This window comes from Bidens hawaiensis, unplaced genomic scaffold (assembly GCF_021521415.1).
Source record: "Bidens hawaiensis isolate Kalapana, Puna unplaced genomic scaffold, B.hawaiensis_p1.1 tig00012594_1, whole genome shotgun sequence".
NCBI classification, from domain to species: Eukaryota; Viridiplantae; Streptophyta; class Magnoliopsida; order Asterales; family Asteraceae; genus Bidens; species Bidens hawaiensis.
This window is the reverse complement of record NW_027492034.1, coordinates 453,371-476,522: the sequence shown is the minus strand read 5'-3', so window position 1 is coordinate 476,522 and position 23,152 is coordinate 453,371. Positions and strand designations below refer to the sequence as shown.

Here is a 23,152-nt window from a genome sequence, read left to right as displayed (position 1 = left end):
CTTAGTTGTTTGTGCTGACGCTTCCCATCAAGAGTTAGGTTGCGTGTTAATGCAACAAGGAAAATTTATAGCATATGCGTCCAGACAGTTGAACACTCACGAAAGTACGTACCCAACGCATGATCTAGAGTTAGCAGCTATAGTACATGCTCTTAAGATCTGAAGACATTACTTGTATGGTACTAAGTGACCTATTTTGTTAGTTAATTTTATATATTAATTAGCTAATTTTAGGTAAATAAATAAATGAATATTGGTACTTCAAGTGTTGTTATGTGTTTCTAGGGACTTGAAAGTTATGGAGCTTATCGGGAATATTTATGAGCCTGGAATGAAGATTTAGAAGTGAGAGATTGGAAGTGTACGCATCACAAGGTATTAAAGAGAAGAAAATAATTATTTTTGTGATTTTGCATCTTCGCGCGACGCGAAGATGCTGGACATGCAACTTCGCGCGACGCGTAGTTGTAACATTCTGAGCCCGACTATTTTGTCCTTCGCGCGACACGAAGATGAAGCCCATGGCAACTTCGCGCGACGTGAACCGACCTAAAACCGAAAAATCTAGGTTTGCCTTATATAAACCCATTAACCTAACCATTCGGTTTATCACGACTTCTAGAGGCAGTAGAGGTTCCCAAGGACGACTTTCAGCCATCCCGAAGCTTCCGGTTCCATTATTGATCGTATGTTCATCAAGATAAGTGCTTTAATCGATATGTCGATGCTTGGCTAAGTTCCCGTGTTCATTCTAGGCTAGGGTTTGTGTAATTTAACTTATGGCCATATTCAATATGCATAAAGATTAAGAGTTTCATTAAGTTTATGATTTGATCTTGCTTGTTTTTTGCTTTGATTGTTTAAACAATTTATGTCATTGATTATTATTTGTTGCATCACTTGTTTGGTTGTGTTCATCAACACTTAGGGTTAGGCTCTTGTGTCATTGAACTAGTAATCATCAGTCTTTGAAATTTAATTGGTTTTCATAACATAAATTGGTAATTGGATAGGCTAAGTTCAATTGTGTCAACAATCCGGTTAGGGTATCGTTTGTCACCACAATCCAACTATTAGGTCTAGCAATTACTGCACAATCTAGTCAGTTGAATCTGTAATTAAGTTGAATATCACATTACCCGAACCTAGAATGAATACTTTTCATTAATATTGTTTACAAATCGTTTTAAAATAATCGTTTAGTTTTAATTAATCTTTTTCTAAAACTGCTTGACATCGTCTGTCCGCCTTAGTTTAATAAATTAAATTAGTAATATTAAATTACCACTTTCTTTGAGTTCCTGTGGAGACGACCTTACTTTCCCGTACTTGTTTATAGGTATTTAAGTCTTTAATTAATTGTTTTTGAGTAGACCGTGACACCCTACATCAACTGATCATAAGAGTTTGAAATACTTCTTTGAACATAAAGAGTTGAATATGAGGCAGAGAAGATGGCTAGAGCTGATTAATGACTATGACTGTGATATCAATTATTACCCAGGAAGGGCTAATGTAGTTGCCGATGCTTTAAGCCGGATGAATGAAGAAGTGATAGCGACAGTGAAGTCTTACAAACTGATTGTCAACTCAGATCTCTTCAAGGAGATCAGTAAGGTTCAAACAGAAGTACTTGCAGATGAAGGGTTAATGAAGAACGATAGAATTTTTAGACAGCAGACTGAGTTGATAGATAATACACAGGGTGTGAAGATCAGATTCGATCGGATGTGGATTCCACAACACGGGAATCTTTGAGATCGAATTCTATAAGAGGCTCATACATCTCAATATTCAATTCATCCAGGATCCACCAAGATGTATCAGGACTTAAAGAAAGACTATTTGTGGGCGGGTATGAATAACGAAGTGGTTGATTACGTCAGCAAGTCCTTGACTTGTCTACAAGTTAAAGCAGAACACCAGAAACTAGGGATGGGCAAATTCGGTACTGGTACCGGTTCGTACCGGTACCGTACCAATACCGGTACCGAAATCGCTACCGATATGATACCGTCGGTACCAAATCGGTGCCAAAGTTTTGAGTTTCGGTGTCGGGACCGGGACCGGTACCAGTATTTCCCGAATTTTTTACCTTTGGTACCGGTACCAAACTGAAGATTTCGGTACCGGTACCAAAAATTTGCAATTTTCGGGACCGGGACCAGGACCGAGACCGGTCGGTACCAGTACGGTACCGATCTCATCCCTACCAGAAACCGTATGGGAAGAAACAGCCTTTAGAGATACCCGAGTGGAAATGGGAACACATTACTATGGATTTCATAACTAAGCTACCGCGTACGTCTAAGAATCATGATACCATCTGGGTGATTGTGGACCGTTTAACTAAAATTGCTCACTTTCTGCCTATACGAGAGGCCATCTCGTTAAAAACGTTAGCGAATGTGTTCGTTAAAGAAGTCGTAACTAAGCATGGGGTGTCATTGTCGATCGTATCCGATAGAGATGCCCGCTTTACTTCTAGATTCTGGAAGAGATTCCATGAAGCGATGGGAACGAGAAAAAACATCAGTGCGGCGTATAATCCTCAAACAGATGGGCAGTTTGAGCGGACTATCCAAACCCTTGAGGATATGCTACGTGCGTGTTTATTAGATTTTGGAGGAAGTTGGGATGATCATCTTCACTTAGCAGAATTCTCTTACAACAACTACCATTCAAGTATCGATAAGCCTCCTTTCGAGATGTTATATGGTAGACGTTGTAGAACTCCTGTATCTTGGGGAGAGATTGGTCAGAAAGAGATTGGTAGGTTAAAAGTCGTGCAAGAAACCTCCTCAACGTTTGATCAGATCAAGGCTAGATGAAAGCTGCTCAAGGCCGTCAAAAGTCTTATGCCGATAAGCGGCAACGACCGAAGAAGTTTAACGTTGGTGACAACGTGATGCTTAAGATCTCACCGGGTTAAGGTATTACTCGTTTTAGGAAGAGAGGAAAGTTGAGTCCAAGATATATTGAACCGTTCAAGATCGTAGCTCATGTAGGAGAAGTGGCGTATAAGCTTGTCACACCCCGACTTAGGGCCTAGGCGTGACACCCGTAGTTGATACCTGTTTTGAAAATATATCAGAGTTATGGGTTATTAGCGGAAGTTTTTGATTATAAAATATTAATTTGTTTTTAAAATCTCTTGGATAATAAATATCCAAGTATTTTTGGTTTACAAACCTTTATTATTTTTTACAATATTTTATTTATTTAAAAACTGAGCCATCTCCATCTGCGAGCATTTAACTCCCTGAATGACTATTATGCCTTGCTATCTGTACTATGCTTGCTTTCCTGTAATGAGGGGAAAAATACATCAGCGATATGCTGGTGAATCGTTGACTCTGAAAACATTTTGACTGACAAGATAGTTTAGGAACAATCTCAGCAGAAACGTCTCTTATTTCTGGGAACTTGTACCACTGCCATACACACACAATTATGGTTCTCCAAGAACTATTGCCCATTAGAGAACTTTCGTTATGACTGTTTAGCCTGTGGCCACGTAGCCTTGATTGAAAGACTACACAGTTATGTTTGGATCCAGACACATGTGTACTCCCTGAGTTGCTTTTATTATCTACTTTGTGACTTAGGGATCACGTAATCCCTTAAAATTAGATATCACGTAATCTCATATTTGACTGACTGTTTAAGTTAAACAACCTGTTTATCTTAATGACTGACTGGAAAAGGTTTAACATATTCACCTGTGATTGTGATTGTCTTTTCTGAATGATGTGGTGATCTCGTTTGAAAACCTTTGTGAATGATGATTGATCTATATAACAGAATAAATTTATATAAATGCCCGGATCGTCTCTTGATCCAGCTACAGACCTTTAGTTTGGTTTTGATAGCTTTAAACCTTGACTGATTATTTGTTTGAATAAAATATTTAGACGCGTAGACTTTTCATATGTTTACAAATCATGTGTTGAGTTTCTTCTTCATGAAGAAACATCTATTGATAGGTTTCTTCTTCAAGAAGAAACATTGGATAACTATAATCTTGTTTCTTAGTCGTGAAGAAAACTAGATCTCTTGTATATAAAATGCTTCTTAATTGTAAAGAAATTATTTCTGACAATATCCTTTTGTATGTAAAAACCTATGTTTCTAAATTATGAAGAAACATTATTTTAGTTATAACCTTTGCATGTATAAAGCCTTTGAAAACATAATTATGATCAAGGTTCTGGGCTATACCCCTGGCTATGGTCTAAGCCATACAATAATATAATAAAATAATATTTAGGCAGAACCCCTACCTTACGTGGGTATTTGGAGTTTAAATGCCTATGCTTGTACGGGCAGCACTTCTATTTTCTATCGCATATTGAGGCTCAAACCGTCAGAACTTTAAGGCTTGGAACGCACTACGAGGTCGGCACGCAAACCGAGGCTAAATGTGAGTAGAATGTGTGATTTGTGTGTGAATTGGGAAGTGCCGTATCCCCACTTATTTATAGCTGCAAATTGGGCACCATCGAGTAGGGCGATGGTCCCTTCCTCAAGGGCATCACGTAGCGCGATGTCTGGGTTTGACCGCGTGGCATGCTGACTCAGCCCTAGCATCTGCCACGTGTCCCCCTGTCACGACACGTGTCTGGTGACTCATACAACCCCATCGCGTAGTGCGATGGTGTTGTTCCTGGGCTCATCGCGTAGCGCGATGGGTCTTGGAATCAGTTTTTTCACTTTTGGTCCTTTGTCTTTGATAACTTGCCACTTCTTGGTCATACTATCATTTTCTAAAAATACTAAAGCGGCCCTTATGCGGCTCGCTGCGATGCGAGCGTGCGAAGTGCAAAGAGCGCCATCAAAACGCCATATTACGCACATCACCCGATTCCGAGTCCGAATCCAAGTCCGTGCGTGTGCGCGTCAGGTGCTTCGCACCCTCCGCTAGGACTATGGAGGGTGGTTAGTCACATTAAAATATTTTAATGAAAACTTGTTTCCTTATAAAGGGAAGCACCCTCCGCTAGGACTATGGAGGGTGGTTAGTCACATTAAAACATTTTTATGAAGACTTGTTTCCTTATAAAGGGCTTCCAATTATTTTCTTGTTTCCATGTGGGATGATACTTTTGTTCCTTATTTATACCCATGGGGAATACTTCCCTTTTCTTCCACCTTTTCATGTGGGATGGATTTTTCTTATTTACTTAACATAAGATGCTTATTTTTCTTATTCCATTTTTCTCATGACTTATCTTGAGAATATTTTTAATCCTTTAACTTTCAAAGTTGACAACTTTAGTCCAAATATTTATGGGATTTTCTAGGATGTTACATCCTCCCCACCTTGGAATGAATCTCGTTCTCGAGATTCGCTGACTTTGGTTTGGATGATTAGATTCTATCTAATCTGATTCTCGTATTTAACTCCGAGTTGATGAATAGTTGAAACCCTTGAATCGTTGCATTTTAATTGATATTAGCAGTCAATGATTCAGAATATCATAAGTAATTATAAATTGCTAAATACAGTGGCCAGTTGTGTTTAATTATTTATCTTACCTTTTGTATTCTTAAACATTTAATGATGTTAATCAAAATGCCTTTTGGATTCAGTCTATCGAATCCATTAAACTTATTCACCTTGACAACTTTTAAGATACTCCTACGTGTCTCACATTACCTTTGCTTTATGAACTTTGACAGATTTCTTCCATTTATATCCATCGGTTTATCTCTTTGAACTTTCAATGGTCATACAACCGATTTTTCTTTGATTATGGCATACTCCTTCTATCTAATTTAACACGTTCTTTTATTTATATCATCTTTATATAGATGATGGACTATATCAACTATATAGTCTTTACATTCTTTGAGTTAAACTATCTTATTAATGAATATAAGCATTCTTATGCATAGAAACGATCTATATGCTAATATCTTTCTTTATTTACATTAGGGATTTAAAGACCCTTTTACGGTTATAAAAACTTCTCATTTAAAATGAGTTTACAAGCAGTTTATAAGAGCTATCTTAACTATTAGTTATTTCTAATGCCTTGGAATCTCGCACATTCATTCAGCATACTCTTATCTGTTTCTATTCTTGATCTCCAATTGCTTCTTGTGTGTTCAACATGCTTACTTTGGCATTTCCTTTCCTAGCACCACTTCCACTTGCATTGTTTGTCTTTTTGTACACTCTGTGCTGAAATGCCCATTTTCTCCACAGGTGAAACATACAACTGTCTTCCTTCTACAATCATTTTCTGAATGACCAATTTTCTTGCAGAAGGTACATATGATCAGTGGATTAGTTTTGGGAATGTTAGTTGATCTCAAACATCTCCCATTATGTCTCCTTCCACAGTTCTGACATATTGGTCTTGTGAATTTAAATAGCCCTTCCTCCTTTTCTTTATTTTTATTCATTCTCTTTACCTCCATTTCTTTTTTCCTTTCGCTTCTCATTCTTATCTTCATCTTGATTTCTGATAAGACATTGATAACCAGCCTATTCCATGGCTGAGTCAGCAGTTTGAGGCAGATTGGATCTCACCATGTCTCTAATTTCTCGAGGCAGTCCCCAGATATATCGGGTCACTTTGTTGTATTTAGGTGTTACCATATGTGGTACTAGTCTACAATACTCATGAAACTTAGTATTGTATTCTCTGAGATTTGTGCCTTCCACTTTGTGATTCAAAAACTTGGTCTGGATAAAATCCCTTTCATGCATGGGACAAAATTTTTGTATTACAAGCTCTTTGAATGCTTCCCATCCCATTTGGTACAAGATTTCTCTACCCTTTGTCATGATTAGGTCATTCCACCATTCTAGAGCTTCACCCTTGAATAGTTGAGACGCGTATTGAATCTTAGTACATTGACTTATGATGATGCTAGAATCGAGCTCCTCAGCCATCGTAATGCTGATATGACACCTTGATCGCCATAGAATTCTTTTGGTCCATAAACTTAGAAATTCTTGAAATTACAAACTTGAATAATTAACTTATTCTTGAAATTACGATTGAGACTGTTATTGGCGCTAGAATTATGAACGCTTTCTTCATCATCAGCAGGCTTTCGGTATGGATGAGTTCTAACAGTTTTGTTTGAATGTAAAGATTTACTTTTATGTGATCTTCCTTTCATTGCATCGACTAGAGGAGTGATTGCATTATGAATCATTTCTTGTACTTGGACCATAAATTGCTCAGGAATATCCTGGGCATGTTCTGATACTATTCTGTTGCTTCTTTGATTTGAAGCTTCATCATTGTTCTCTTGATTGATTGGATTCGACATTTCTGGAAACAGAATTTATTTAGTATGAAAGAAATATTTTATCGATAATAAACGTTCGTAATAATTGCGTGATACTGAAACAGACGGTATAAGTATGAAATGTTAATGTCATAACGATTTTGTCATATTTCGAGAGGATTTTTTTCTTTTCTTAATCAAATCCTTCCTTGATGTCATTTTTCTCGTATAAGGCACAATCCCAATGCTTTCTCTATGATTGAAGAATGATGTTAGGATAATCGGGTGAATGACAAATTCATGTATCTCATCACCACTATGTGATTTTCCGAATATCTTTGTTCTTGAATCAGCGGACTTTGAGAATTTTTTTTTAAAATTCTCTTTCTAAGTCTATTCTTAAAATATTTTATCTATTGTTGACTTGGAGCAAATTATCTTTCGAAATCTGTCCACCTGGACCTTTCCTTAATCCCATTGATGGATCTTCTTCTACTTTCAATTATATCAGAGATATTACTCAGAGAATTTGTGCTTTCTATTCTTGACATACTACAATAAGATTTTAAAGACAAGTTCAAAATTCGGGGAAATTTAAAACATATATTTTATTCATCTTATGGTAGTTACAAGGGTGCACAAAATTATTATAGCTACACTTGTTTATAGCTACTACTCTTTTTATTATTTATTTCTTCCATCGGATAATTAGTTTCTTGATCTTGCTATCCTTCTTGATATCCTCGGTTGTCTTCTTTTCTTTTCCCTTTTCTTTTTTCCTTTTCCTTATTTTCTTCCATCTCTATATCGTTGAGCATTGTTTTAGCTATTTTTGTAACATCGACTTCATAACATGTTGAATCATCTCTGATGTACATTTCTTCATAATCTGTGCTTTTGCATTCATTGTGAGGATGAGCAAAGTATGGATCCTGATTTATTGGATACTTGAAATATTCCTGCCCTGAGGATTTTCTTCCAGATCAGTCATTATTCCTTTTCCCTTTGATTTTATTGATTTATGGGATCTACTTGATCCACTTGATCTTATTCCCTGCACATCTTGTCTTCGAATGATATGGGCTAGTGGGATGTTGGAATCTAAGGAATCTAAATTTTTCTCCATTGAGGTCTGATATGAGTCTTCATTACTAGATATAGAGATTGGAAGTAAGGCTGTCCATATACACCCTTTTCCTTTACCTGACGGAGGTCGAAATGATCCTTGGCTGGATTGACGATTAGACATCTGTACGATGTTAGATTGGGAATAGGATCGTGTTCCTATCTTATCCATAACAGTATATTATTTAGTGATTGTGTGTAGATACTTTTAATCAAGTATCTATCAATATCGGTAAGATTGAATCTTATGTCTAATCATTCAATAACTATGTATGTCGATATTCTCAATTGAATACCAATGCCTTGATTATAATCTTAATTCTGATCAAAGCCTAGGTACATTCAATACCTAATTCGCTAAGAACGGTGGCTCTAATACCAACCTGTCACAACCCGACTTAGGGCCTAGGCGTGACACCGGTAGTTGGTACCTGTTTTGAAAATATATCAGAGTTGCGGGTTATTAACGGAAGTCTTTGATTATAAAATATTAATTTATTTTGAAAATCTCTTGGATAATAAATATACAAGTATTTTTGGTTTACAAACCTTTATTATTGTTTACAACATTTTATTTATTTAACTCCCTGAATGACTATTATGCATTTCTATATGTACTATGCTTGCTTTCCAGAATGAGGGGGAAAATACGTCAGCGATATGCAAGTGCATCGTTGACTCTGAAAACATTTTGACTGACAAGATAGTTTAGGAACAATCTCAGCAGAAACGTCTCTTATTTCTGGGAACTTGTGCCAGTGCCATACACACACAATTATGGTTCTCCAATAACTATTTCCCATTAGAGAACTTTTGTTATGACTGTTTAGCCTGCGGCCACGTAGCCTTGATTGAAAGACTAGACAGTTATGTTTGGATCCAGACACATGTGTACTCAGTCTGAGTTGCTTTTATTATCTACCTTGGACTTAGGAATCACGTAATCCCTTTAAAATTAGAGATCACGTAATCTCATATTTGACTAACTGTTTAAGATAAACGACCCGTTTATCTTAACGACTGACTGAAAAAGATTTAACGTATTCACCTGTGATTGTGATTGTGATTGTGATTGTGATTGTGATTGTGATTGTGATTGTGATTGTCTTTTCTGAATGATGTGGTGATCTCGTTTGAAAACCTTTGTGAATGATGATTGATCTATATAACAGAATAAATTTATATAAATACCCGGATCGTCTCTTGATCCAGCTACAGACCTTTAGCCTGGTTTTGATAGTTGTAACCCTTGACTGATTATTTGTTTGAATAAAAAATTTAGACGCGTAGACTTTTCATCTGTTTACAAATCATGTGTTGAGTTTCTTCTTCATGAAGAAACATCTATTGATAGGTTTCATCTTCAAGAAGAAACATTGGATAACTATAATCTTGTTTCTTAGTCGTGAAGAAAACTAGATCTCTTGTATATAAAATGTTTCTTAATTGTGAAGAAATTATTTCTGACAATATCCTTTTGTATGTAAAAACCTATGTTTCTAAATTACGAATAAACATTATTTTAGCTATAACCTTTTCATGTATAAAGCCTTTGAAAACATAATTATGCTCAAGGTTCTGGGCTATACCCCTGGCTATGGTCTAAGCCATACAATAATATAATAATAAAATAATTTTTAGGCTGACCCCCTATCTTACGCGGGTATTTGGAGTTTAAATGATTATGCTTGTACGGGCAGCACTTCTACTTTCTATCGCATATTGAGGCTCAAACCGTCAGAACATCGAGGCTTGGAACGCACTACGAGGTCGGCATGCAAACCGAGGCTAAATGTGAGTAGAATGTGTGATTTGTGTGTGAATTGAGAAGTGCCGTATCCCCACCTATTTATAGCTGAAATTGGGCACCATCGCGTAGGGCGATGGTCTCTTCCTTAAGGGCATCGCGTAGCGCGATGTCAGGGTTTGACCGCGTGGCATGCTGACTCTGCCCTAGCGTTTGCCACATGTCCCCCCGTCATGACACGTATCTGGTGACTCATACAACCCCATCGCGTAGCGCGATGGTGTTGTTCCTGGGCTCATCGCGTAGCGTGATGGGTCCTGGAATCAGATTTTTCACTTTTGGTCCTTCGTCTTTGATAACTTGCCACTTCTTGGTCATACTTTCATTTTCCAAAAATACTAAAGCGTCCCTTATGCGGCTCGCTGCGATGCGAGCGTGCGAAGTGCAAAGAGCGCCATCAAAACACCACATTACGCCCATCGCCTGAGTACGAGTCCGAGTCCAAGCCCGTGCGCATGCGCGTCGGGTGCTTCGCACCCTACGCTAGGACTATGGAGAGTGGTTAGTCACATTAAAACATTTCTATGGAAACTCGTTTCCTTAAAAAGGGCTTGCAATTATATTCCTGTTTCCATGTGGGATGAAACTTTTCTTCCTTATTTATACCCATGGGGAATACTTCCCTTTTCTTCCACCTTTCCATGTGGGATGGATTTTTCTTATTTCCTTAACATAAGATGCTTATTTTTCTTATTTCATTTTTCTTATGACTTATCTTGAGAATATTTTTAATCCTTCAAATTTCAAAGTTGACAACTTTAGTCCAAAATATTTATGGGATTTTCTAGGATGTTACAAAGCTCGATTTACCTGCAGAACTGGACGGGATTCACTCTACCTTTTGTGTTTCTCACTTAAGGAAATGTCTCGTCGACGACATGTCTCACGTTCCGTTAACGGACATAGAAGTAGATGAACGATTGAATTACATTGAGCAGCTAGTCGAAATCGTTGACCCAAAGGACAAGCAACTTCGTCATAAGGTCATTCCATTAGTAAAGGTGATTTGGAAACACTATAAAGGGGCGGATGCAACGTTGAAAGCGTGGGAGGAAATGCGTAAGTTCTATCCTCAGTTGTTTGTGTAATAGATAGGTTTCGGGGATGAAACCTTTTTAAGAAGCGAAGACTTGTAACGTCCTCATTTTGAGATTTATTTAAATAAAATAATACAAGTTTATTTTAAACGTGTGTCGTGTTACGTTATTTAATTTAATCATATTACAAGAGTAAAGGATAAGATTAAAATGATTATTGGACTTGAAATAAATTATGGGTCTAAAAGACTTTGGGATTGTCATATTTAAACCCCTAAAACCCTAATTCTAATCCTTATCATCATTCCCTCATCAATGTTCCAATCATCAGACACACATCCATACACACACATAAACCCCATGTGCACCCATACCACCTTCTTTCAATCCATTCAAGATCTAATAAACTCATTTAGGATTTCCAAGCAAGTCAAGATCCGTTCTAGACCAAGTAAGGTATGTTATATGCTAAGTTAATCCTTTTTCGTTCATTCATCTTCATCTCGTTATTAATGATTATAAAGTAACAATAAACAACCCAAAATGAATCTTGTTAGTTGAACACGAAACGAACCGAGCCAAACCCGACTTAAACGAACTCTAATCAAACCGAACAAGAAAGTTGGTTTTGGTTTTAAGGATGTGCAAATATATATATATATATATATATATATATATATATATATTTATGTATGGCCATCATTATCATTTATATAATAACAGACCCGTTATGGCGATTATGGTTAATCGGTTTTGTAGGTTATAGTGAGTCGGTTAACCGTAACCAAAAAAATATAATTGGGTTTAAAAGTTTGGTACCAATTATTACAAAAAACGACATGACATGATACACCAAAGTATCTAATCGTTAATGTTAATACCAAATATTCAAAAAAGAATGACATTATATAATCCAACAATGAAATTTAACTTAATTTGATAACAAATGTTGAACCAAAAACATCAAAGTGATATAATCCAACAACATGCTAGGTGGAAGTTAATCCCAAACATATTGTTGGTTAAATAAATGGGTCGGTTCGGTTGTGACGGTTTTGGAATTATCTTTAACCATAACCGACCCGTATTTTGCGGCTTTAAAACTTTATTAAACCGACCCACCGGTTATGTCGGTTATCGGTTAAAATTGGTTCGGTTATGTCGGTTATGGTTCGGTTAAATGGTTATGGCGGTTAAGTTGCTCACCCCTAGTGGGGACTAACTGGACTATGGACCCGAATCCAAAACCCTCATGCTACTGGGATTCATAATCTCAGGCAACTCGATTACATGCGATTAAGACTCAGGCGACTCGATTACATGCGATTATGACTCAGGCGACTCGATTGCATGCGATTAGGACTCGTGCGACTCGATTACATGCTATTAGGGCTCGTGCGACTCGATTACATGCGATTAGGACTCGTACGACTCGATTACATGCGAATAGGACCCATGCGACTTGAATCCAAACCCCTCATGCGACTTGATTTATATTATCATGGGACTCGATTCACCATCGCTGTGTTGGCGGAATTAGGGAAGAGCGGCGGGGCAGTTGCAGGGGTTAGGGAGGAAGAAAGGTGGGGGTGGGACTAGGTATAAAATAGTCAGGGTTGGGAGGGTATTTCAGTAAATTGGCAAACAAGTTATAAATAATAATAATAATAATAATAATAATAATAATAATAATAATAATAATAATAATAATAATAATAATATAATAGCGTATTATGGATGCAAGGACTTAAACGAGACCCGAACCCGAGACCCGACTCGTTTAGAGCTCGTTAACATAGGAAGCTCGTATGAACCTTTATACGAAAAGGTATGTTGGACGAGCGGTCAAGTTATAAAAGTATGAACTTAGACCAAGTGTACGTAAGCAGAACCGAGAACCAACTCATTAAGAAATGAACTCATTAGTGGGTGTTAGCTTATAAGAAACATATAAATGAGAAATTAACCGCGCATGAATCAAATAGAAACCCGACACGAACCCAACTCGCTTAAGGAAACATTAACTCATAAACATGATAAGAATGTAAACTAACGAAGCCAGTTTAAGAAGGTTATACGTTCGGTTCAGTTAACTTAAAAGTTAACTCGGTTAACTTAAGAAAATAAATAACAAACAAATATAGAGAATTAATACGTGTACGTTATTAACAGTTAGTCAGGCTCAGTTGAAGAAAGGCATTATGATTAACTCAAAAAGAAATCGTCTACAGGTGAGTTCTATCCCCTTTCCTGTGTTACGTCTTTCGGGGCTATGTGCATACTATGACGTGTTAGATTGATACACTTACCTTAAATGGTAAGTGTATAGTAGATATATTGAGAATGTTTGTGAACGTTATTGAATGATTTAATTTAGCAGGCACGTAGATATGAATAATTATATTATAACTGAAGGTAGTACTGGTATGAAGGGGCACCGGACCCTAATAATATCCAAGGTATGGAGGGCACCGGACCCTAATAATATCCGAGGTATGGAGGGTACCGGGCCCTAATAATATCCGAGGTATGGAGGGCACTGAACCCTTAGGGTGAAATGCTCTTTATAAATGAATAAGTATTATGAAAGAAATGTAAGTATATGAAGTATGAAAGAATGTATGAACGTATGCATGTATGTACGAATGATAGATGAACAAGTAAGTATTTAATACGTATCTCCGGAAGCGTATTAATAAGTAAGTGAATGTAATGTATGTTAATTAACTAAAACTCACTCAGCATAGCTGACTTTTAGTATGCACGCAGGTGAATAGAATGAGGCAGGTTGCTTAAAGGGAGACACATGGCAATAAATAAAGACTGTCATCAAAGATAATAAGATTCACTCGTTACTTATATTTATGTTAAGACTCATGTTATTTCAGTTTAAGACAAAGTACTTATGTTATGTAAGAATTGGTGACTTAATATTCCGCAATTTGTTTTAATTAACTCTGATTTTCGAATTATGTGAATGAGTAATTCTAACCTGAGCAAAAGTATGGTTCCCAGGACCAGGGCCTTACATAACCATGTTCCCACACTCGTTAAAGTTTGTTTTCACTCGTTAAAGCCATAAACGAGGCTTCGGTAATCAAACCTTGTCAAAACTATGTTGATATAACCCTAGCATCTTTCATAAGACTCGAGGGAGCTTAGCATGCGTAATAAAATGTTAGAAATGAGCTTAAAACGATTTTTAACAAAACAGGTGTTAGTACATGAAATGTGATAAGTGCTGAGAGTTGAACCGACTAGTTTGTTTAGTCTTTGTATTAAGGTTGACGAAAGGAGCTAAAGTTGGAGTATGGATAGCGAATGAGTAACATGATTAACGAATGAGCAAGCATGCATGCATGATTAACAAATGAGCAAAAAAAATCTTATATCTAACGAATGGGAGATGATCAACTTAACGAAAATGATAAGATCTAGTAACGAATGTGGTCTATGTATAAATATGTCTCATTTTAGTTTCGTTTTAGTTAGACAGTTACAAGAGTTAGTTACAACTGTTCATCTTACGAGACACCGATTTGTAACGAAACTCTGCCGAAATTTCTAACAAGCTTCAACGAGCGATTATTTACATCTTGAGTACATGCTCGATCGTTTTCGTTCACCGATTAGTACTGAAACGCACCAAAACAAAGTCCGTGCGTTTTCAGTTTCGTAGATCAATATCAAGTTCATCGATCCTCATCGGGAAAAACAAGTGGTATCAGAGCTTTCGGTGCTCGATTCTACGTCTAATCCCTGAAATTCATGTGAAATCGATGCTTCTAACGTGTTCGATTTTGATTCTATATGTTCGTGTTCTTCGGATTGATTTTCGGCTGATTCGGGCTATAATCGATTGATGTTTAAGACTGATTAGGATTGATATAAAATTGTTTTCGAGTATTTGTGATCAATTTGGTGATTTTGCGTTTTTCCGGTGACACAACAAACATTTCCGGAGTTTCACGTATTTCCGGCTAACCTAATATCCATCTCCGGCCACCATAATATTCAAGTGATAATCATTTTGCTATTTGTTTGTATATTCTAATCGTGATTCCGGACCGTTTTTCCGAGTAACAACTATTTCCAGTTGATCGTATTTGACATGTCTTGATTTAGATCCAATTTTTGCAAATTGAAATCAGATCAGTTTCATTCATTTCAGATCACTTGATCTATTTAGTTTGCCAGTTAATTCAATTCATATCACTCAAATTTTTGTGGTCGGGATCAAGTTTGTTTTAATTCACGTGCATAAGATCAGTTTTGTTCTCCATACACATCTGGTCATTCGTTTCAGTTCTTCCTTTTATATGGTACAACAATATATGTTGTTAGTACAAATCTGTTGTGTAGATATCTCTTGAAAATAAGAATTGGCTTCGTTATAAGCTTTTGGTGCATTTTTTTATCAATTACTTATATGTGAATCCAAATGGTTAATGCACATTTTTTTAAACATTGGTTATGATTCATTGAAGACCAGGGGTAGTTTGGGCATTTACTGAAAATAGTTTATAAACACGTGAAGAATATTGATTCGAGTCAGATTTTGGGAAGTTTTTTTTTTTTAAACGGTCGAAGATTAAAAAGTTTAGTTCAGATTTTGGGATTGAACGCTAGGGGTATTTTAGGAAGTTTACGCTCAACGCTAGTTTTGGAAGTTTTGTCGTGAGGGGTATTTTGAGCGTTTTCAAAAATCAAGGTTTAAACGTGTAAAGTTTGGATTGAAATTCGGTCCAGATTTGGTTATTGATTCCAAGTGGCGAAATTCCTCGGATTAGAAGTTCGGGTCAATTTTGAATTAAACGCAAGGGGCGAATTTGCAAAGTTTGTTTGAAGTTTTTTCGGTGAAATTTTTTACCAAGATTTTTACTAACACGAGTGTGACTCGTTCAAGGGAAATATTTGGAAAAACATTTTTTTCAAGGTCAGCTCGTACGCTAGATTGCTCGAGTTTTAGCTGCCAGTGGCAGTTTGGTAATATTGCTGCAGTGGCAGTTTGGTAACATTGCTGCAGTGGCAGTTTTGTAATTACTCAGTAGTGGCAGTTTGGTAAATACTGCGAAAATACGAGCTAAAGTTTTAACAAGCTTAACGAACGTCTTTTAATCAAATTTTCAACATATTAAAGTTTAATTCGATCAAAGACATCATTTGAAGTTGTGATCAATAAAAAATTTCGATTTTCGTTTCGGTGCTCAGCTCACGTATTCGTTAAATTTCAAAGATGACGATTAATTATTATTCAGTTGTTACAAAATCGATCGTACATGTCAGTTTTTCTCCTAATGGGATCGAAGTTCCGAAGCTTACAAAAATTGCTGATCTCATGGATTGGAAAGTTCGTTTTGAAGAATATATCGGTTTGGTTGATAAAGATTTGTTGATACCGATAAAAGAAAAAGGTTATTATCTTTTGTTGTTGGATAAACTACTCCCTTGGGGTTTGCCAAAATGAGTTTCAGAACCTTATTCTTGTGAACAAGCTGAGTATGAGCGTGCACAGAAATTATTTGCTATACTTAAATCGGCAATATCATTTAATGTATTATATGCACTCAATGAATCCAAAGAAGAATTCAAAAGATGCGATAATTCATATGAGATATGGATTTCTCTTGATCGACAATATGATCTAGTTTATAAGCGTCTTAAGCCCGCATTTGATACATTCAAGCATCTGCCTAATGAAAGTCTAATGGTAAACCAGTGGTGATTCACAAAAATGAGAATATACCTGTTGAAAATCATATTCTTTGTGAATCACAAACTTCTGAGAAATCAAAAATTGATAAACCAAAATTAGTTGGAACACAAAGGACATGTGAGAAGAAAGTTTTTTCTGAAAAGATATTAAAATCATTTTCAAAACCGAGTGTTAAGAGTAAAAACTGGAAAGTTTATAAATTGAAAGGTGTTAACAAGATGTTTGCTGATGAGCGTTTTCCATTAGTTCTTGTTAAACTTGAGTGTGCTTAAAAAGTTTATAATTGTGATCACTTAGATTTTCTTAATCGTGATGCATCAGTGATGCCTATTGGGGAAATGAAAAAGATAAAATCAAAACCCCAAAAGGAATCTAAACCAGTGTTGTTTCAACTGAACAGATTTGTTAAATCTACTGTTTCTGATTTATTGGAAAATTTTGCACAATATTCAAATCTTGAATTTTTCCAAAAGAAAAAAGTGAGAAAATTCAACCCTCCGCGTCTAAATTTGTAACAGAATCATCTTCGACGTGGGTTGAATTGAGAAAATCTTTCTATTGTAATGTCAAAGGACATTTGATTGTTGATTGTCCTTACAGAAGAAAACTCAAATTGTCTGATGCTTTTAAGAAGGTTTCATTAACTTTTGGGCAATTTGAGACACTTAACAGAAAGTCACAAAACAAAGATTATATCTTAATTCATTGTTAAAGTCTCCTGAAACATCTCACAGTTCTGATAATGTTAAATTTTTTGAGACAACAAGCTGATAAACCGTTACCAACTTGGAAACCAAAAATTCCAACTGTATGTGCTGATCATGTTGAGGATAATAGTCGACCTAAGACTATGGTCTGGGTTCCGGTTTCTCATTAATTATCTAGTTTTTGTGCAGGGATATTCAAGAAGATCTATCAACATCATATGGAGTGTTGCTAAATCAAATGTGTTGATAATGGATTATCTCGGCATATTGGTTTTGTTTAGATTGATTTGATTGTTATTTGAAAAGATTTAAAATTCATAAAATTTTCAATCGGCAAACTTGTTCACCATTCATATTTTTAAAATGTAAGATTTCTGAACAAGATCTTTAAAAGATTTATCCATGTTGGAAGATCGTCTTTCATTTTTCTATTCTGTAAAATTTTGTTATTGTTTATATTTTTAGGGAGAGGGGGGGGGGGATTAGAAAAAACTTCAAAAAATATTATGTTTTCTGTATGAAAAATATAAAAATACAAAAATATATTATTAATTTTGAAAAATATAAAATTTGAGAAATGTGATCCGACATATATGGGAATGGAATCTTTTGATTTTGAAGTGGACTAAGGGTGGTTAATGGATTTGAAGAAAGCTCATGTTAATGATGACTGGTCTATACTTGCCGATGATATATCCAAGACCAGCCAATCAATGAATGTTGATAAACATCAAAATGCGATGGAAATTATCATGCCTACCCAAGTGATTTTTCCTGATAATCTTTATGAATCTTATGATTCTGTGCCAACGTCACCTGACGTATCTTCTAAACCATCTGTTTCATTCGTTTATGAAACTTGTGCTAAGAATTTAAATTCATCTGTTGTTGATGAACCTCAGAAAATTGATTGTTCTCAGTGTGGTGAATACAAGTCTAAACTTGAATGAGCAATTAATTTTTGATTTAACATGTATTCGTGATAGCTATCGACAAGTAGTTGAAATAATCAAAAATCTAAAGAAAAGATTGATGCCTTGTCGATTAGTAATCATGACTTGAAAGCAGAGATTGGATGTAAATTAATAATCATCGAAAAACAGTTTCAAAAAATTTTGGAATGGAGAACCAAAATAATTGAGCTTGAAAATGAGGTGCTGGAGTTAAAGAATAAACTGGATAAATTTAGAATTCATCTTTTCTACTCAATGAAATTATTGAATTTAATAGCAATCACCAAAAGGGTGATAAAACTGGTTTAGGGTTTGTTGAAATCCCTCTTCCTTTTCAAAATGATTACACCATGCGACCAGACACGATAGATCTAAAAGAAGTGGATATTAATTATCCACTGACAGTAGATCCTTCTGTGAATGTTAGTAAGGTTAAAATAATCAATGAGGAGAAAGTTAAACCAGTTGATCCAAAGAAGAAAGAAACAAATTGTTTAACTCCAAAATCTCATTTTCAAAGCAATCTGGTTTTCTGTCAGACTAATGATGATATTCTTATTGAAGATGTGGTTGAACGAGTGGTGATTCACAAAAATGAAAATATACATGTTAAAAATTATATTTTTTGTGAACCACAAACAGATAAGAAATCAAAAACTGGTAAACCAGAATTGGTTGGTACACCAAGGACATGTGAGAAGAAGGTTATTTCTGAAAAGATATCAAAATCATTTTCAAAACCGAGTGTTAAGGAAAAAAACTGGAAAGTTTACAAGTTAAAAGTTGTTGACAAGATGTTTCCTGATGAGCTTTTTCCGATAGCTCTTGTTAAACCTGAGTGTGTTGAAAAAGTTTATAACTGTGATCACTCAGATTTTCTTAATTGTGGTGCATCAGTGATGCCTATTGGGGAAATGAAAAAGATAAAATCAAAGCCCAAAAAGAAATCCACACCAGTGTTGTTTCAACATAACAGATTTGTCAAATCTACCGGTTCTGATGCATTGGAAAATTTTGCATAGTGTTCAAATCTTGAATTTTTCCAAAAGAAGAAAAGTGAGAAAATTCAACCTTCCGCGTTAAGCTTGTAATAGAATCATCTTCGACATGGGTTGAAATGAGAAAATATTTTTATGGCAGTGTCAAAGGATGTTTGATTGTTGATTGTCCTTACAGGAAAAGACTTAAATTGCCTGATGCTTTTAACAAGGTTTCTTTAACTTTTGGGCAATTTGATACACTTGAACAAAAAGCTTAACAACAAAGAGTTTATCTTAATTCATTGTTAAAGTCTCCTGAAACGTCTCACAGTTCTTATAATGTTAAATTTTTGAGATAACAGGCTGATAAACCACTACCAGCTTGGAAACCAAAGATTCCATCAGCTGTTGCTGATCATGTTAAGGATACTGGTCGACCTAAGACTATGGTTTTGGTTCCAGTTTCTCATTGATTATTTAGTTTTTGTGTAGGGATATCTAAGAAGATCTATCAACGTTATATGGATTATTGCTAAATCAGATTTGTTGATAGTGGATTATCTCGGCATATTTGTTTTGTTTAGTTTGATTTGATTGTTAATTGCAAAGATTTAAAATTCATAAAATTTTCAATCGGCAAACTTGTTCACCATTCATATTTTTAAAATGCAAGATTTCTTTTTGGTGAACAAGATATTCAAAAGATTTATCAATGTTGGAAGATCGTTTTTTATTTTTGTTTTTCGTTTTTCCTTATTTTTCTGCAACTTTTGTTATTGTTTATATTTTTAGGGGGGGGGGGGTAATTAAAAAACAAATAAATAAAAAAAATATTGTGTGTTTTCTGTATGAAAAATATAAAAATACAAAAATATGTTGTTAATTTTGAAAAATATAAAATTTGAGAAATATGATCCGACATAAAATGGGAAATGATAGTACATTGACTTAGCGGACCTAACACAAGAATAAACTAGACTAAAAAGTGTCGTAAGATCATTTGCATGATGTGTATGATAGGCTTAACAGATCGTATAAATGCGGAAAAGATATAAACCTAAATGTTTGCCAAATCTAGTGGTGTTACATCTTAATGCATAGTTAATATCTGTATAAAGTACAAGAAACTTTAAAGATTGCTGTGTGTGCATGCGTTCTTTTTGCAAAGAAATTCAGCTTATTTTCTTATTTCATTTTGCAAAGAATCAACTTCAATTTTTTATTTATTTTTATTTAAATCTTGGATCATCTCCTGCGCGATAAGACTATCCGACCTAAGGGTTAAGATTTGAATATTCTGCTTTATTTTCTTGGTGTTTCGTGTAAAGCCTTAGACTTTCTCCGCATGATAATACAGGATTATCCGACTTGATTGTTAAGGCCTTATACAACTTTAATTTATTTTTATCTTTTTATTTTGTTAAAATGGAACCTTATCTGCGTGTAGTAATACCGATTTTAAGGGAAAATTTTAACTTTCTGCTTTATTTTCTATTATTATTTTTGCATGAGTCACAGCTACTCATTTCAATAAAGGAAAACTATATACATGTGAAATTTACTGTATAAAAGATATAATAATTGCGTCTGATAGGTGGGATAATTGAACCTTAATATGTAAGTTACTGAAGGATCTGTATAAAGTTTAAAGTGGACAATTATATCTGCAATCAGCATTGGGTTATGTGCGTAATAATGTCAAAATTGAAGTGTAGTCTAGGACGTTACTAGTCAATATGATCCCATGTCGCGATATTTTTCACAAAAATACGTACTACTTATGTTTACTGTTTTAATTTCTTTTTCGTTATTTTAAGAAAAATACAAAAAGATTTTTGGTGTGTTTTGATATAAATTTTGTAAAATCAAAAATATTTTGGGTGTGTTTTAACATAAAGTTTATAAAAACCAAAAAGATTTTCTTTCCAATTTATTTTTGATCTTCCGACAAGCGATACATATTTTCAAATTGCTTTGCTGAGTTACAAAAATGTTTTCACCATTACGTATTCTTGTTCATACTATTTGGTGCTTAAATGCTAAATCAAGATAAACTTTACAGTTTGTTGATGGAATGTGTTGATTGACTGCAGTTATGATAAGAGTGATGATTATTCAATCCTTGAATCTTCTCAAGATGGTGAGTTTAAGGTATCGCAGAGTATTCTAGTTAAGGGGTAGTGAAGATGTTGATCGTGTGTACAAGATTGATGCTGATAAAGAGTGGAGACGTTCAGCTAATGCCAAGGGAGAGTTTGCTAGTGCATTTTCTTCATGGCATTATATGTATTAAGACACACGTGAAGACCAATTGAAAGCGACAAAGACTAAAAGTTAAACGAACTCAAGCAATTGTCAAGGGGGAGTCTGTTAGTACATAAAATGTGACAAATGCTGAGAGTTGAACCGACTAGTTCGTTTAGTCTTTGTATTAAGGTTGACAAAAGGAGCTAAAGTTGGAGTATGGATAGCGAATGAGTAACATGATTAGCGAATGAATAAGCATGCATGCATGATTAACAAATGGGCAAATAAGATCTTATATCTAACGAATGGGAGATGATCAACTTAACGAAAGTGATAAGATCTAGTAAGGAATGTGGTCTATGTATAAATATGTCTCATTTTAGTTTCATTTTAGTTAGGCAATTACAAGTTAAGAGTTAGTTACAACTGTTCATCTTACGATACACCGTTTGTAACGAAACTTTGCCGAAATTTCTAACGAGCTTCAACGAGTGATTATTTACATCTTGAGTACGTGCTCGATCGTTGTTCGTTCACCGATTAGTACTGAAATGCACCGAAATAAAGTCCATGCATTTCGGTTTCGTAGATCAATATCGAGTTCATCCATCCTCATCGGGAAAAACATAAACCTTGAATAATCATCTGTGATCACAAGACAACATTTCTTCTTTCCAATACTAGGAATACTCACAGGACCAAAGAGATTCATGTGAAGTAATTCTAGCACTTCTTCAATTGAGTTCATTAGTTTTGACTTATGAGATGATTTGTGTTGTTTTCCTTTAATGCGTGAGGAACATATGTCATCAAGTTTGAACTCCTTAGTTGGTAAACCAATTACATGATTTCCCTTTACCAACTTGGTCATGCTCTTTAAGTTAGCATGACACAGCTTCCTATGCCACAATCTAGTCTCATTTTCAGTTGCGTTGGACACAAAACATAAAACATGCTGGTGTGTATTTTAAATATAAAAGCTAAAGAAGTATATGTATCAGAAAAGTTCACCCAACATCAATAACTTACATAAACCAAAACAAAAGCCCAAAATCATCACAAAAATTCTTATAAAACAATCCTCCAAAACCCTAGCTATATGAAATTAACAGAAACGCAAAGATTAAAGTACAATAAAAGGCAGCAATAAAAAGAATTAGTTAATTGATCCTTACATCCTGCCACTTCACAAACCTAATAGGCAGAGAACCAGGGACGATAAAAAAAGCAATTACCTGCAATTGAAAGTCCAAATAATGTGTACAACCAAGAAAAAGTTAAACGACACCTATTATACGCGCGGCAGACAAACAAAATGACTTACACCTGGCC

At 35.2% G+C, this 23,152-nt stretch overlaps 1 long non-coding RNA gene across 1 annotated transcript in view; it reads left to right on the top strand.

The window, feature by feature from the left end:
• Positions 1–23,152, top strand: part of LOC143541440 (uncharacterized) — a 288,504-nt gene that overhangs the window by 28,141 nt on the left and 237,211 nt on the right. The gene's annotated exons all lie outside the window — the stretch shown is intronic.